The 17,953-nt window shown below is 31.0% G+C and overlaps 1 pseudogene across 1 annotated transcript; it reads left to right on the forward strand.

Moving 5' to 3' along the window:
• Positions 1 to 5,585: 5,585 nt before the first annotated feature.
• Positions 5,586 to 7,909, forward strand: LOC149496746 (putative methyltransferase TCM_000336; annotated as a pseudogene). The gene is made up of 3 exons (XR_016320396.1): positions 5,586 to 6,003; positions 7,104 to 7,375; positions 7,463 to 7,909. The product of XR_016320396.1 is annotated as a putative methyltransferase TCM_000336 (transcript).
• Positions 7,910 to 17,953: the final 10,044 nt, after the last annotated feature.

Genomic DNA, 17,953 nt, shown 5'->3' on the forward strand with positions numbered 1-17,953 from the left:
TCAAATGTCGTTATCATACATACTTATTGAAAAATAAATTTTAAAAAGATAGAACTTAAAATTTTAAATGCTTAATTATCTATATGTATTTATTTAAAACATAATTTTTATAAATTATATCCGATGAACTAATAAACTTATATATATATATATGTGTGTGTTGTGTTTATATAAATTCACATAAATATATATTCAAGAAAAGATTAAAAGAAATATCAAATTTCACATAAACTACTAGATCAATTAAACATTTATTAATCTATTATTGTATAATTTTTTTCACCTTTATTGCCATAATCTGATTATTTCTAAGAGTATTAGAAAAGAAAAATGTCATATTATTTTCTATAAAAAAAAAAAAAACTATTAGGAGACTATTTTTATTTTAGATAATCGTATAAGAAAAAGAAAGTGAAGAAAAATAATTAAATATTTCAATGTACACCTCTTTATCATAAAATTATATATTTTTTCCATAGAAAGAACTAAAAAATTAAATATCAGAATATTTACCCGCTCTCCATGCGCACAGTGGCCGGAAACGATGGAGACACGCCTGAGATCGAAGGGCAGAATTGTCAGAGGAGACAGCTCCGATTGGTGTCGCTGGGCTTCATCTGCGTGCGAGAGGGCTGGAGACAAGACTAGCAGCACCAGGCGAGCTGACTGCCACCTTGTCATCGTCGAGCCCTCGCCGGAAAATGGGGAAGGAGGGGAAAACGCGTGCTGTAGGAAAAGAAGGAGAAGAAAAGAAAAGGAAAGAAAGAAAAATCTAGAGTTTCTAGACCATTTTGGTTCGATTTGAATCGGTTTGGTTTAATTCAATGATTTGGCTCATTTTTGCTCGATTTGCAGATTTTTCACTTGGTTTTCAGGTTATTCGTATGGTTTTCGAAAAATCAATTTGATTTCTGGGTCTAGTTCGATTTATTTTGATTATTTTAGTTAGGTTCCGTAACATTTCCTCCATTTACTCAATAATAATAAAAATATTAATAGTAATGATATTTGATTTTAGGATAATTAATTTATATATATTTATAATAGATTAATTGCTGGAGTTTCATATTATTTCTCGAAAATTTTAACTGTTCTCAAATCGAAAATTCTGACAATATATTTGGGCTTGAGCCCAACTCACAAAATTTTGGACTCAAATTAGGATTGTTTGGTGTTACAGCCCATATAGTTGAAAATCAAGATTTTGATTTAATAAAAATTCGAAAGTTTCGAAAATAAAAATTTGGGGTATTAATTTATTTATTGCATTTAGATAAGAGATATGAAAGCTATTAATTTATTTATTGCATTTAGATAAGAGGTACGGGAGCTATTAATTTATTTACTGCATTTAGATAAGAGGTATGGAAGCTATTAATTTATTGCATTTAGATAAGAGGTATGGAAGCTATTACTTATTTATTGCAATTTATATCTTATATTTTTTTTAATACATTTTTTTCCATATTTATATTTATTTGTTTTAATTTTTTATTTTATAAAATATTATTTTATACCAATTTATGAACAAAGCATTATTTAGAAGGGGAAACAGTTTTAATTTTAAGAAAGCACGTTTTCTATTTATAAGTTTAATGGTAAAAAACACATTTAATTTAGTGAAACAGAACACCAATAGTTATTGTATTCAAAACTTATAAAAAGATTATAAATTAAAGAGAGACACTCTTTAATGAAAAACATATTTTTAAGAAGGCATGAATTTTATTTTCTTAGTTTTAATTTATACATTTGAAAAGCGCATATTTAATTTTGAATAGGAAAGAACAGAAATAGCTGCTGTATTAAAACTATAAAAGCTATAAATTAAAGAGAAGCAGTTTTTATAAATAATCGTTTATAATGTTAAACCATTCGCCAAATATATATTTGAATATATAAATGCTATAAATATATTTGATCACAATAACTTAACATATATATAACATAAATGTGCACATGAAATTTGAAAAGAAATATATGTTATTGAATATCAATCTATCAAATTCAAAGCATACATATGAAATACTTGAAAGGATACAATACTTAGCTAACTCATAAAGAATTAATGAAAAATAAAACCAAAGTCATTTTATTTAAAATTCTTGATAAGTGGATAATTTAGCATAATATTTTCTTTATTTGAATATTATTTGTGGATATTTTTGCTTTAAAATGAGAACTTTCACTTGGTTTTCATATTTTCTTAGACTATGCTAAATTCATTGGGCAATGAGCTTTAGAGTCCAATTCTTGAAGTTTTGGAGAAATATGCTAAGTTGGAGCTGAATTTCAAGAAGCTACCAAAAGCTCTTAAAAGTTGACAAATTAAGCTTGGGCAAGGCTAATAGAGGCACGTCTAGCGTTGAGCGGGATTAAGATGTTTGCCAATTAGGATTATTCGTGTTTACTCTAGAAAGTCATTTCAAACATCTAGACCACTAATTAGGGAATTAGGAAGATACTCAGAATCAAATATTTTATTTTTGTAATTGAATTTGAGATTTATTTTCCTAGTTTATGATTTTTCCCTCTCCTATGAATAGAACCTTAAGTTTATTGAGTAGGGACCCCTTTTATCTTTTACTCTCTTCAAGAGTAAATGTCTCTTAGAATTTTTATATTTTTTCTTCATTTTGTCCATATCCATGCGTGGCTTAGTTTTTATTTTCAGTCAAAGGTTGAATTCGAAGTAGAGGTTCTTCTATGATTGTGAGATCTTAGCGTATTTATTTTCTTCTTTAATTCCATCAATATTTGTCTATTTTTCTGCATATATGAGAAATTCCATCTCTATTGTTATCTTATTGTTTATTCAATAGGCCAGTTATTCAATTTAATAGCATAGCATATAGCTAATTAACAATATTAAATCTATAATTGTTTAGTTGAGTTGATTCAAGTAGCACATATATAATCTGATTGTAACCAAGCTTTTTAATTATATCATAAAAAATTCACAAGCTAATTTAAATGAACCTCGCTTGTAGAGTTTGTTAATTACGGTAGGGTTTTTCTAATTCTTATTACTATTAGCAAATTAAATTCTATCGCTTGTTTAGGGTTGTTTGCTAGTTAGTGATTATTAATAGTACTTACCTTGTTTAATCTAATAATACGGAAAGATTAATCGGCGACGGTTGTTCAAAGATTAATTATTGAGTTATCTTAGAATCAATGATCAATCATGAGAATTTCTTACAAAGAATTGTCTTTGACCGAATTCACCTCCTATTGATTTAAATTTGTTTCTTTTATTGAATCTTACTTATTTTAATTGTTTGATTCATTCTCTACTACAAATCTCCTATTTTTACTTTATTGTTTTATTTCTAGTTATAGACAGATTTAATCAGAACTAGTCCTTAGCGTTCGACCATTCTCACCCTATCTATAAATTACCTAGAATACGAAGAGCATGAATTATTTTTAGTGGCTTCGACAACCTTCAATTCTCATAAAAACGTAAATTAGAGAGAGATAATTTTTAACGAGAAGTACATTTTTTTCTTCAAAACCCTATAATTTTTTCCTCAAATTAGTTAAATACAAATATTCAAATATTATGGAGTCTCTCTCTTTAAAGGAAGTGTCATGTCAACACTTAATAAAAATCAATGATTCTTCTTATATATATATATAATTAGTCGTGAGTCCACGCGTTGCACATAATTTGAAATTTTTTATTATTTTTACTGACTTTAATTAAAAATTTTAGAAAAGCAAATTGTGTTTTACTTGTGATAATTTTGTTTTGTACTATGTTTTTTATTTAGATATTTGTTTGAGAAGCATTTAAATGTAATATGTTTTATTCAGTTACATACAAAAGAAGTAATATAAAAACTGATCAAAATCTATATAGTATTATGTATTTTAAAACATATATATTTTTTTAGTTTTGAAACTTTATTACATTACAATAGAAAGATTTTTATAGAACGTCAGTGTTAATTTCATGAGTCATATATCAACCTTGTAAATACATGTAAAAAATATTCTTCAGGGGTTGTAACTTAATGTCTCTCTTATTTTTCCAACATAAATTAAATTAGTCAATCAATAAATGATTGTAAAAAATCAAACCTTTATATTTATAGAGGAAAAGCTACACAAATCTCCTAATTATAGGGTTAAAGACATGAATTATTGTGTTTCTAGTTTGTCAACCGATGGTCTTCCTACCATTGATAACCGACTAATGGTTTGCTATCACTCACCAGTCACCGAGTAGAAATTAAAAGTCATAAAATTATAGATGTTAATTATTCTAAATTAAAAACGTGAAAAGGGGGTCAAATCAATACTTTAAAACTCTAATTTTGTGTTATATTAATATCCATATTTTTTATTTTATATATTTATATAGATATAGATATATAGATAAAGACAATAAAAAAAATAATATATTCATGGATTAATAGCCCAAAAAAATTAAATTTGGAAACTTATAAAATAGGAGCCAATAAAAAAATCTCTCCATTTAAATAGAAAGGTATGTTTAAAATTAACTGATTAATGAACTTTTGAAATTAAAAGATAAATAACTTCTTTGAAATTAATTTATCATGATGATTACAATCAAAAACAAAATTATATATATTTGTGGCCGAAATTCAAACAACTAATTGTTTAATAAAATTCTCTTTCCATTAGCGTTCAATGCATTAAAGACATATGAGAAATTCTCTCCATTCTTAAAAGGAAAAATTCTAAGTACACATTTAATAAAGGAAATTTTTTCTAAAATTTTGTTCGTGCCAATAATTCAGTTTCATATTTTTCAATACATTAACTAAAAGGTTTAAGAAAAATTCTTTTAATTTTTGAAAAAACGTTTTGATTTTTTTTTTTTTTGATTTAAAGGTTTAAATTCCAATTAAAGGGGAATAAAAGGCAAATGTTTCTCTCTCCATTTAATTAATTAATTAGGAAACGTAAATTTTTAAATTATTCTATTTTAATGAGAACCAAAAGTTAATAAAATCATCACTATTCACTACCAAACAATGAATTTTAAGAAAAACCAATAAAATACACCCAATAAATCAAAATATAGAATAAATTTCTAATACATTCTACCAAAAAATAAAAAATGAAAGACAAATATGAGAAACCAGCTTGGCTTATATATGGGTAGCCAACAAATTGTAATCATTATCATCATGTCACTTATTAGCACCCCAGACAAAAATATATCATGAACTACCATGATTAAAAATATATATTATTAAATTAAAAGACAGGAGCAAAAAGGGCTTGTATTTCCTTTAAAAGGAGGTAAAGACCACCAAAAGGCTCCATCAGCCAATCTAGGAGCCACTGAAAATGGATGTTGAGAAACTCTTCCACATGAGAGAAGGCTTAGGGGATTATAGCTATTCGAAGAACTCCCATTCCAGGTTCAGTTTCTCCTCTTTCAACCCCTTTATTTCTTTTTTCTGTACATTCTAAAAACTATGTCAACTGACAAGTAAAGATATCAGAATTTAAATTTCTGATCTACTGTGCTATAAGCTGGATTTTGGGACAAAACCCTGTTTCCGTTTTTTTCATTTTTTTCTTTTATCTCCATTTGTTTTTTATTTATGTTTTTGAATAACAGAAGAAGGCATCTGATATGGTCAAGTACATGACTATAGAAGCATTAAAAGAAGTCTATCTTGCACTAACACCAAAGAGCTTTGGTGTGGCTGATTTGGGTTGCTCATCTGGACCTAACACACTATCAATTGTCAAAGATATTGTGGAAGCCATTGAAGCAATAAATTGTGAAGTGATGAGTCCAACACCAGAAATCAGAGTTTATCTTAATGATCTTCCAACAAACGACTTCAATTCAGTGTTTAAGTCGTTGCCAGATTTCTACAGAGACCTAAGGAAAGAAAGAAACAGTAGTAATGTTTTCATTGCAGGCTATCCTGGTTCTTTTTATGGTAGACTTTTCCCCAATATTGCTTGCATTTTGTCTACTCTTCTTTCAGTTTGCACTGGCTTTCCAAGGTTAGATTCTTTTCCTAATCTTTTGATTTTTCTTTTCTTCTTCAATCCTTTTTTTTTTTTTTTGAGTTTTGATTCATGTTTAATGCTATGTAATTAATTCAAATCAATTCACGTAGGTAATTAATCCGTATTTGGGGATGGGCACTAGCTCCCATTATCCCCCTCTTCTGTAATTTGAATTTAAAAAAAAAAAAAAAAAGAGTAATACGTTGCAATTCTGCAGTTCAAACCAAAATGGAAAGAAAATTTAATTTTTTTAACCAAAAAGAAAAGAATTAGATATAAAGACTTTTTTTTTCCCTTTTCTTTAAAAAAAAATCTATTTCTTTTTTCTGTACATTGGAAATTACGAGACATTTCTTTTTGTTTCTTTTTCTTTTATGTTGGAATTGAAATGAGTTGTGCTGTAAGGGGTAACTATTTTCTTTTCAATAAATCTTTTCAGCCCATCTAAGATTTGAATCGGAGATTTTTTTATGGAAATTCAACAAATGAAGCAGATATTAGTAAAATAAATATGAAATTTTCCTTTACTAGATTTGGAGAATTCTTTTTTTTTTTTTCATTCATAGAAAAGTTTAATGGATCAAATAATATTGCGAGTTACACAATAAGGTAACCTTTTCCTCACTAAATTGATACTAAATTGATAAAAACGATTGTGTTCGAGAGAACTGGAACTCAGAGATCTCCCACCTCTCAATACAACCGGTCCTACCTGATTGGACGCTTGATTTGAAAAATTGAATAAAATAATTTTTGTTTATATAAAAATTTATATTTCAAAATACATGTACCTCTGGAAACCCCGGCCAGAACCATACGTGGGAGTTCCCCTGCATGTGGCTTGTTGGCTTTCGAAAAGTATATGTCCTATATACTAAATATTTCATTTCCTTGAGGCAATAAATTATTATGTATAATTATAATTTCAACAAAAAAGTGAAATTGTCAACTATTTATTCAATGGATAATTATTCCATATTTAAAATAAAAAGGAAAAAAAAAAAAAGCTATATGCTGAAAGGTGGCAACGGATGATGAGACCAAACATTTTGAACGCTAAAAAGATGACAGGCAGTTACCAAATGATGATGCAGGTTCCTCCAATGCTTTATGATAAGGAAGGAAAGCCAATAAATAAAGGCAAAGTTCACATTTCAGAATCTAGTCCTCCACTTGTATCCCAAGCATATGAAATTCAATTCCAGGAGGACTTCTTCTCATTCCTTCACTCAAGGTCGAAAGAACTTATCTCTGGAGGTTACATGGCGTTGATCATGTTGGAAGAATAGGTCCTCATCATGTCGACAGAGGCAATTCTTTCTATTGGGAACTTCTTTCAAGATCCCTTGCCATTTTGGTTTCTCAGGTTCTTCTTCTTCTTCTTCTTCTTCTTATTCTTCTTCTTCTTCTTCCTGGCTCGACAAGTCTTATGAATATCATACTCTTATTACAGGGAGAAATCGAGAAGGAAAAGCTTGATTCTTATGATGTGCATTTTTATGCACCATCCAGAGATGAAATTGAAGCTGAGATAAGGAGGGAAGGTTCTTTTGAATTGATTCGATTGGAGATGCTTGAGACTGATAAAGACTATGAGAAAGTTGAAGGAAAGTTTGGAGAAGAAGTTGCAATGACAGTTAGGGCAATTCAAGAACCAATGATTTCCCATCATTTTGGAGATGGAATTTTAGACACTTTGTTTGAGATTTTTGCCAGGATTGTAGATGAGGAAATTGCTAAAGAAGAAATTAATCCCATAACCTTTGCTTTTGTTCTTAGGAAATTGTGTATCTGATGCCAATTTGTAGTTGGAATTATTGTGTTGTAGGGATGTTTATGTTCAAGCCTATTCCCTTTTCATGCCTGGAAAAATTAAAAAAAAAAATCCATTGAGTCTTCACTTGATAGATGTTGTGTATTATAATAGTTAAGTTAACTAATCATAATCCACACTTTGGGCGAAGTTAAAATTCATTTCTAATTAGGCTAATAATCACCAAAGAAAAAAAAAGCTTCAACTTTTGATTTTTCTTTTCAAATTTGGCCAATATATTTAATTTTTGCAATCAATATCTTATATTTATTTTTTATTATCAATTATGGCTTTCATCCAGAATTCGATTAGATGTGGTCGATTGATGTAGCTTCGAAAGGAAAGAAATCTACTTGTTGGACCTTGGGTTGCTGTATTACGACTTACTTGATGAGGGTCCATCAAGAATCCATTAATTGTAATGGCTAAATCTATGAAAAATACCATCAACTATCTGTTTAGAAGAGTAATCGTTGAAGGCAGAGAGGAAAATTTAGGAGAGTAAATTGTTTTATCAAAATGGTGTGTATGAATCCCTTGCGTCAAGTTAATTCAAGGTCAAGCTACGAGTCCATAATAATACTATTTTATTCTAAATTCTAATCCTGTGCTAATATATTTATATTTCAAAATAGGAGTGCTGGAGGTATAAAGGTCAATTATAGTGATTTTGCAACAAATCATATAGTTGAAAGTATTTTTTTATAGGTTTAGCCAACTGTAAAATTATACAAATTTTTGTAAGTTTGCGGTGGGATGGAAATGAGATTGTCTCAACATACAATCTTCCAACTTAGAGATTCTAAAAATAAGGATGAATACTAAAGAATAGTCACTGGATGTGAACTGGCTTACTGTGGGACCAATTAACAACCAAGAAGCAACAAACTGATGGACTTTGGACGAATGCCATAATTGATAAGAAAAAAACATATGAGGTAATAACTAAAAAAATTAAAATATTAACTAAATTTGTCAAAAACATGAAAGTTCAAGCTTTTTTGTTTTTTTATTTAGCCTTTCTAAAAATTCTAATTGTTTACAACATATTCATGACAGGAAAAAGAAAGGTAAATTAAGAAAGGGAAAACGAAAGGAAATAGATTAAGCCTTGAATTTGATAAGAAAATTCAAAGGAAATGATGATTCCTAAGCAAGACTATATATGGTAACAATTAAATTCTTTTGATAAATAAAAAATTTATATGGTAAAATTACGAATACTTTATGAGCCAAAGAAAAATAATTCAATATATCTTTTTAAATATCATGTGTAAAAGATTTTTTTTTTTTTTTTGGCTTTTTCATGATAACAAATTAATCATCTATCAATTGTTTAATTAATTCATATTAAGTATATTCTTTCTTTACTGTATTCAAAAATTAAAAAGAAATGCTAAAAAAAATCAAAATTCTCTAAAATATAAATTTTTTTGAAGACATAATATGATTGGATTACTAAACGCTTTCAAACCCTGAAATATTGACAATACAAATAGGAGATGAACCAAAGGATTCAACCTGATCAGACAAAGAATAAGTTGCCTTTGCTAAGCTTTGGGCTAGACCATTCTTATATCAACGAGTAAAACCAAGAACAACACCAGATATCTCTGTCAAAAGAGATTTACAATCTACTATAAGAGCACCAAAACCGGGATCATCTTGATAAGAAAGGTTGTTAATAGCTGCAGCCACCAGATATTCCATGAGTGAGACTTGCTCCAACTCAACGCCTCACGAATAGATTTGGCTTCAGCAGCGCTTTTTGAGGACGCGCCTCTCACAGACGCTTCTGAAGGCTTGGGATGAAGACACCATCTGAGTCTCGAAGGACACATCCTACTAAAATATACTCCTTACGTTCCATATATATAGACCTAGTTTGACTTTCACATAGTTAAACTATATTTTTTGTTTAGCTTTTTCCAAAACTATCCCTTTACAATATTAAATGATGTATGTATAATTGAGAATAGAGATGTATATTAAATAGGGGTACATTAAGAAATTATATAATAAATTATCTTTCAAAAAAGGAAATGGGACTATTTTTTGGAATGGATGAAAAAAGAAATGAGATTATATATATATAGGACGGAGGGAGTAAATTTTAGAGAATAGATGAATAATTGTATAATATATATTAATTTCAAATCCTCTACATTTAAATAAGGAACAAAGTACAGTTTGCTCTTTAAATTTATTATTCGAGATTAAAATGCTACAAAATCGGCCTTTTAGCTCAATTTATCCTTAGAACTTGTAATTAACGTTCAATTCGTCGTAAAAAGCCAAAATTGACGTGAAAATTCTGACAAATTCAAAGTATTTTTGAGTTAATTGCACATGGATTACAAGTTCAGGGATAAATCGAGCTAAAATGTCAGTTTTGTAAATTCCTGTTCCTGAATGATAAGTTTATGGAGCAAAGTTTAGATAATTATATTGATAGCTTTCATGATTAAAATTGTAATAAAAATAAATCGGATCCTTTAATTAATCGCTTTGAATAATAATAATAATAATAATAATAATAATAATAATTTATGATAAGTTCCACGAAGCGATAAAGTAGATACATGTATATATGTAAATTATAAAAATCATTAGTCATCAATGTGAGAATGTGGACCATTTTTCAAACCCCATTCCAGACGACAAACATTATAATCCAAGTCATTACAAACAGTTGATGGAGGGCAGCATAAAGATGATGGAAGTCTTGTCCCCATTAAGTCATCCTCAGATTGTTTGAGTGAGTTAACTGAGAATTGCATAATTCAACCAAAATTAAAAGTCATGTCATCAAAAGTTAAAAAAATCAATAATTTTGTGGCCATCATAAAAAGGGTTAACCAAAAACATTGAACATCCTACGTAACCAATTTTGTGCCACAGGAGAAACATGAAGAAGATAGCTATTCTTATTTGTAGCTTTATTTATAAATTATTATCTTTTTATATAATTGATGTTGGATCTATTTTTCTAGACAAGATATATCTTACGTTTTAGTTAAGTTTCAAGTAAACCAAAGTCCGTAATAAGCCTATCACGCTATAAAAATGGATATCCTGCAAAGTGAAATATATATATATATATATATATATATATATATATATATATATATATATATATATATATTGAGACAAATAATATAATCATCCCCAAATAGACATCCTTCACGAATTAGGTTAATAAAGATAATTCAAATTCTAAAACTTCTAAATTAGGTTATTAATAATTGATAGACTAATTATTGATAAAAAACTAAACGTTATTTAACTATTTCAAAATGTGTAATATTCGATAAAAAATCAGCATTGATTGTCTGTTTAAAACTCGAGATTCTCGCTCGGTAATCATTTCTTTGTCCCCTACTTGGATGAGGATAACTATACCTTGTCATTTCTATAAATTCTCGTATAGAAAACACAAAGATATACAATTCACAATCTTTTATTCTCTGATCTAATCTTATTCTTGATTTCATATTTTCAATACTATCAATTTGGTACAGTATGCGTGGAAACACCTTGAGTTTTTGGTCTGAATTTTATTTCTCAAAAACTCCAATGGCAACAAATGAATTCCAAATCATGATTACTGATTCACCCAATGCAGGTTTATAATCAGCTAGCCATCATATTCCAAATACAATGATCCACCCAATAATCCACCCATAAAAGGAAATTTCAACTAGTTCAAGTCCACCTAAAATACATTCTTAAGTTGCAATAGCCTTGACACATGCCTATAACAACTTTGCAGCCATTCTTGAACGTATCATGCATACTCAAACTCCAACACCTCAACACCCATCTCAAAATCATACTTATTCTCCAAAAAATAGTAATTGTCTGATAAATAATGTAGAAGAAAATGGGCAAACAATAATATCAGAGGAAACATAACATCTTGTAAAATAGAAATAACCTATAATCAAGCTATACAAAATCTCAATATTCTGAAGGATTCAAATGAAGAGAATTTTTGAATAAGAATTTGTGAAATTCTCAAAGAATATAGATAAATTGGAGACAGTAGTGATCATGGTCTTAGAAATGATTCTCCACTGTCCAAAGAAATCTTAGAGATGTCATTTCCTTCAAAATTTGAAATATCAACTTTCCAGACCTATGATAGAACAACTGATCTGAGAATTATTGTGTCGGGCATCTTGTTGGGGTTTTAATATTAATAATATGCAGCGGAATAATATAATTAAAATAAATTAATTATACCAATAGGGATCCTTTTAAATGTTTAAAGCAATAAAAATTGTTTTGAAAAATACATCTTTTGCATATTCTTGAAACTTCAATATACGCGACTAAGTTGTCGCAAATCACAAGCCGTTCAAATGTCCGGCCTTTAATAGTATCCACACGAGAACGGACAATCGAAAAACTCTAACACAACTTTAGAGGGTTGAGAGGTTAGAGCATATGATAGTGCTAGTTATCATAGGCTCTATATATAGTTTTGTAGCTATAAGTAACTACATGTTACATTGTATCCTAAACCTTTTATATGAAAACCCTAAGTCATAAATAAATTAATTCTAATTATTTATTTAAACCTTTTAAAAAAATAAATTATAACTAAAATATATGTGAGCTCAAGGGTCAATTTTATCTTGAGATTTTGATGATTTTGCAAAATAAATAAATTTAATATTCTTGTATGTGCTAAAATTATTTCAGAGTTTTAATATGGAAATTGCTAAAGAAAGCAAGTTCCTACAAATTGAAGATTCTTTGAAGATTATGAAGATTATTGAAGATTTTTTTAGTAGTTAGTATCTTAGGATATATTGTAGGATAAAGAGAATATTCTTTTATAAGCACAAAAATATTTTTTATCTTTCTCAAAATAATTTTCGGAAATTGCCTTAAAAAGAAAAGTCAAATCTTGCTCTTTTAAATTCACTTACTTAAATGAAAAAGATTTTGGCTTAACTATTTTTGGCAACAAATAATCAAGTATTTATAAAAGATTCACATATCTTTTATTTTCGGAAATTACCTTTGACAGCGTTTTTCGCAAGCGTACGAAATCGCAACAAGTAATATAGAGTAAGAGAGTATCGTATCCACAGGAATTGTATATCAATTACCAAAATTATGTTAACCTATTATTATTTAGACGATATTAACAGAGAATTGCTATAAGGAAAATAAAATTTGAAGTAAAAACAGAAAAGATCAAGCACAAAATTCAGGTGAAAAGAAATCAGAGAATTAAATTACTAGGGAATTTGATTTCACTTAATTCTATCCAGCTTATCCTATTAGTTCCTTAATCAATTTTAATTGTTCAAGTATGAGAAACAACCCTAGAGTTACTAACAAGCTCTCTCGATGTATTGTTAGCTATTCTAATCCAGTTTAATTACCTAACTATTAATAGTGAAATCAAACATAAATCAGGTCATTAGGTTTTATGGTTATTTTGTGAATTCATAACTTAATAATCAATAACCTATGAAAACCCCCCTTGAGTCAAACCATATAGCTTCCGCGTCAAGTTATTATTCTCAAGTAACTTATTATCTTTTTCATGTCAGTAACCCTTCTCCCGATAGTGATTATTGAAATAACTCAATCCAGGGGAAATTTTCTGCCTGGAAGCCTTAAGCACAATAATAAGTTATAGCAAGAACAATGAAAAATAAATCTAATATTATAAACTGGAATCAAATTAAGTTACATCAAATCCCTAGTATAAGAGTTTAGCTGGACATAGTAATTAAATTAAACTCAGTCATACTTGAATCATTCACCATATTTAAAGACAATAATAAAAAGAAAGAAACAAGATGAAGAGTTTAGAATAAAAACTGTATCACAACTATATGGATGGCTCCCTTGATTCTTGGCACAAATCTATGATGCTTGAAGTCTTGGAGAGAGAGAGAATTATGTAGAGAATTGCACAAAAAAAAACGAGATCTCTAGCACTGAGAAGTTCCCTTCTTTATATAGAGCTCCTGAAGGTAAGTCTGAATCCTATTAGGAAATAGAATCCTTATTTAGTGCAAAATCTTCTATAGGAGATCATAACTGTTTAGGCTTTTGATTTCCTCTTAATTAGGACTCCTTTCCCTCCCAAAATAAGTCTAGGTCTTGCTTAGTATGTTTAGGAAACTCTATGAGGCGGCCCATATGAGAAAAAGATGGATTTGCGTATTTGGTTCACGCTAATTCTGTTCTGCGTAGCACGGGCGTGCTTTATGGCATGGGCTGGGTGTGCTTTAGTCTAGAAGTCTGGCTAGTGAAGCACGGGGTGTGCTAGGCAAGCACGGGCTAATGAATCCCTGAAGCACGGGCATGCTTTATTGCATGGGCTGGGTGTGCTTTAGTCTGGAAGTCTGGCTAGTGAAGCACGGGGTGTGCTAGGCAAGCACGGGCTAATGAATCCCTGAAGCACGGGCGTGCTACCAAGCACAGGCAGGGCGTGCTTGCTTCTGTCACTCCTGCCTAGAATTGTCATGGGCGTGCTAGGCTTGACACGCCCTGATCCCATTTTAGCACGGCCGTGCCTTCTTCTGTCTCTCCTTTGATTTCCTTAGCTTCTAGCACGGTTGTGCCTTCTAGCACGGCCTGGACGTGCTAGAGGCTAAGTGTCTTGCCTTGTAAAGTTCTTTTCTGCGCCAAATTCCTACAATTTTCTCTTAGATCAAGCGAATTAAGAATCAAGGAAGCTTTGAACACAATTATACTAGAAGTGAATTAAAATCAAATTAAAGTAATAAAAACTTACTAAAATTCTAATAAAAACTATATTAAAAACACTATAAAATTAACACCTATCAAAATTCCCCAAACTTAAACCATTGCTTGTCCTCAAGCAACAAAACTAAATTTTAAGATAGAAAAATAATTTGACGACACTAGCTTACCATGGTTGGAGATGATCTCAATAAACTTTCAAGATATCATGATTAGTAAACAAGTGAATAAACTCAATCGTTCTCCATGCTATTCACACTTAAGCTTGACTTTGATTCTTGAATAAAGCACTTTCATTGAATAAAATATAAGTTTTAAGAGATTGTCAACACTAATACTTATTTAATTTATGATAAATAGGACATGAATCATCTAAAGAATTTTCAACCTTTCAAAAATAAGATAATTGATAGTGCAAAAGTGGCATTCCCATATGCAAAACTAGTCATCCTTTCTCCACGATTTAAATGCATACGATTAAAAGATTAAAAGGTCTTTATTTTGGGTTGTAATGGGGCTTTTTTGGTGTAAATTTTTGCTTAATCAAAGAAAGGGGTAGAAGGTGGACAAAGAGAACAAAAGAGTGTATGATATTCAGGATTCTATTTTAATTTAGAAAAATATTTTACTGGTTCTAGGGAGTATCTACTTTGAGTCTTTCTTACTAGCTAGAGGCATCTTGGGCAAGGTCTTTCCATAATATTTTGGCACTTTTCTTCCTTGCTTTTTCCATTCTTCTTGAATTCTTTTGATTGCTTTTCATGTGCCTCTTTCTTGATTCTTTCTTCTTTTCTTTATTTGGTAAACTTGCTAGTATTAATTGATGAATTCTCCCTCTTTGTTGCTATATTCTAATTAAAAGTCGAATCTTTCAATCATACAATCTTTTGTACTTAGGGTAGGACATTTGAATTTGGCTTTAAGGGCTCGGTTTATTGAGGGTGAAGAAGAAAATTTTACGTTTTATGGCTTCAAAGTTGGTTTCGAGGGTCATATTTTTAACTTAGGTGGTCTATGCTAAACATAGGTTTCAAAAAAAAAAAAAAAAAGCCTAAATCATCTCTTTCAAAATGTAAACATTTAAATTTTTCACCTCGAAAGGAGTTCTAATTTTTGTTTTAGGAATGCCAAGGTTTAAATAACTTTAGAGTAAAACACACCTATACATCATAACTTTCATAAAAATCAGTGTTTAAAAATCTAGAAACAAATAGTTTAGATCAATGAACATGTTTAAGTCAAAATTTCAAATTCAGCGCTTAAATATACTAGAATTGAGAATCAATTATATTTAACACTTATTACTAAACATGAGAACCTTCAAGCTTGCTTGTAATCATTCCAACCATGTTAAGCAAAAACAAAAATTTTTAGCTAAAATTCCCTTCCCCCAATTCAATCAATCACATTGTCCCCAATGTGTATAAATTCCCCAAACTTATTGCATTACTAAAAGGAAAGCAGTAAGAAAGTAGAAGAAACCTTACCAACATTGTATTGAACAATACAATAGAACTGGTGCGGAATGTGTTTTAGCTAAAAGAGCAACTAAACATTAAGAACAAAAACTACTAAAAAGTTATAAGAATTCAAATAAACAAACAAACTAAAGAAAAATGAAAATAACCAGGTCAATGTATTAGGACCAAAATAAACAAAGAAAACAAAAGATAAATGAAAAATCCATTAATTCTCCGGTGGTGGGGGTGGCTGTAGAAGCTGGAGAATGGTCTGGAGCTGGCCTTGCATGGTATCCATCCTAGAATCAAGACTGCCGTTCATAATTTCAATGGACTGGAAACGGTCTGCGATCATCGTTTCCATCCCGTTAAGGCGCGTGTCAAAAAGGTCCATTCGAGACATCATCCTCGCAAGGACTTCATCATTTGACATGTTGGATGTGCCTTGGAACGATGGACCAGCGCCGGATGTACCTACACCAAAAGAAGAGGTAAACGGTGGAGGGATATCCTCCTCCATGTTAGCACCACCTGTAGCCTCGGCTCCTTCGTTATCAGAATCGTTCTCTGGGGCACCTACAACTCGATATGCATCCCCGACTTTTTCAATCAATTTCATATGTATCATAACATCTAAATCCAGTCTGGTACCACGACCCCCTCCTACACTATCATAAATTGGCCTAGCCGGGTTCCAAACCTGTAAGTATCTAGCAATCCGGGTCACAAAACACCCCATCATTATAGCCCCTTTGTCGGCTCTAGCCACCCTCACAAATCGCTGGCAGAGCCAATATCCAACATTCAATAAAACCCCATTTTCAATAGCCCACAGAAAATATAGTTCATTCAAGCTTAACACCCCATCACTCTCACTCCTTCAAAATATAGTATTTGACAAAAATTTATGAATGTATCGCAAGGAAGGTTTTTTCAATTTTGATGCCTTCGAATATCTAGGATTATAATTCACTTCACCTGTAAATTCTTGCCATGTAGTATGTGCATTAAAATCACTAGCTATTTGTATCTGGCTATTTTCTGTGGGAAATCCGAAAATTTGGCTAATTTCATTCACTGACAGTTCAAAGTCTTAACTAAGAAGCCTAAATCGAATCTTGCTCGGGGGAGAGGTAGGCAAAAATCGAATAAAAGAGGAATAGGAACTCAAAAATTCTAGAGTAAGAGGTGCATAGACTAGATCCTTCATTTCTAAAAATTCCCCCCACCCTATTCGCTTAAGTGGTTCTAACACAACATCTCTAAGACCCACTTGTGCTAAAGCAGCCTCATCAATGAATCAATTTGGTAAAATAGGTCGAAGAGTTAGTTTTGTGTACCTTTCTTGTTGCTCGGATGAGGCAAACTCAAATGGAAGTGCAGGAGGTGAAGGAGGTTGAGGAGCCGTGGAAGATCGCGTAGTTGCGCATTTTCGAGCAGCAACGGAGGTTGTGGGTCTGCTACGTTTGTATCTAGGAGGCATGGTTGGAGATGATTATATGAAAATTAGGTGTGGAGGGTGTTTGATTTGAGAGAAAAAGGAGAAGAAGAGAGAAAATTTTAGAGAAAAGGGGTGACGGCTAGGGCGTGCGAGGTGGTAAATGAAGCGGTTGAAGGCGTGCTCTTTAAATAGGGGAGCCAATTAATGCGTGTGTCTGATCGTGGCACGGCTGTGCTGATAAGCACGGCCAGGGCGTGCTTTCTTCTGACCTGCAAAATAAAGGAGAACGCGTACCTGGCACGGGCGTGCTGCAGAGCACGCCTGAGGCGTGCTTCTCTCTGACCCTTGGGCTGAGAGTTTTCGCGTAGTTAGCACGGGCGTGCTACTGAGCACGCCAAGGGCGTGCTTTCCTCTGTCTCTCCCTTGTTGAAAACCTCCTGCGGATAGCACGGGCGTGCTATCTGGCACGCCTTGGGTGTGCTTTTCTCTGACCCT

Source organism: Jatropha curcas, chromosome 4, assembly GCF_041381405.1.
Source record: "Jatropha curcas cultivar XTBG-Jc1 chromosome 4, XTBG_Jcur_1.0, whole genome shotgun sequence".
Classification (NCBI taxonomy): Eukaryota; Viridiplantae; Streptophyta; class Magnoliopsida; order Malpighiales; family Euphorbiaceae; genus Jatropha; species Jatropha curcas.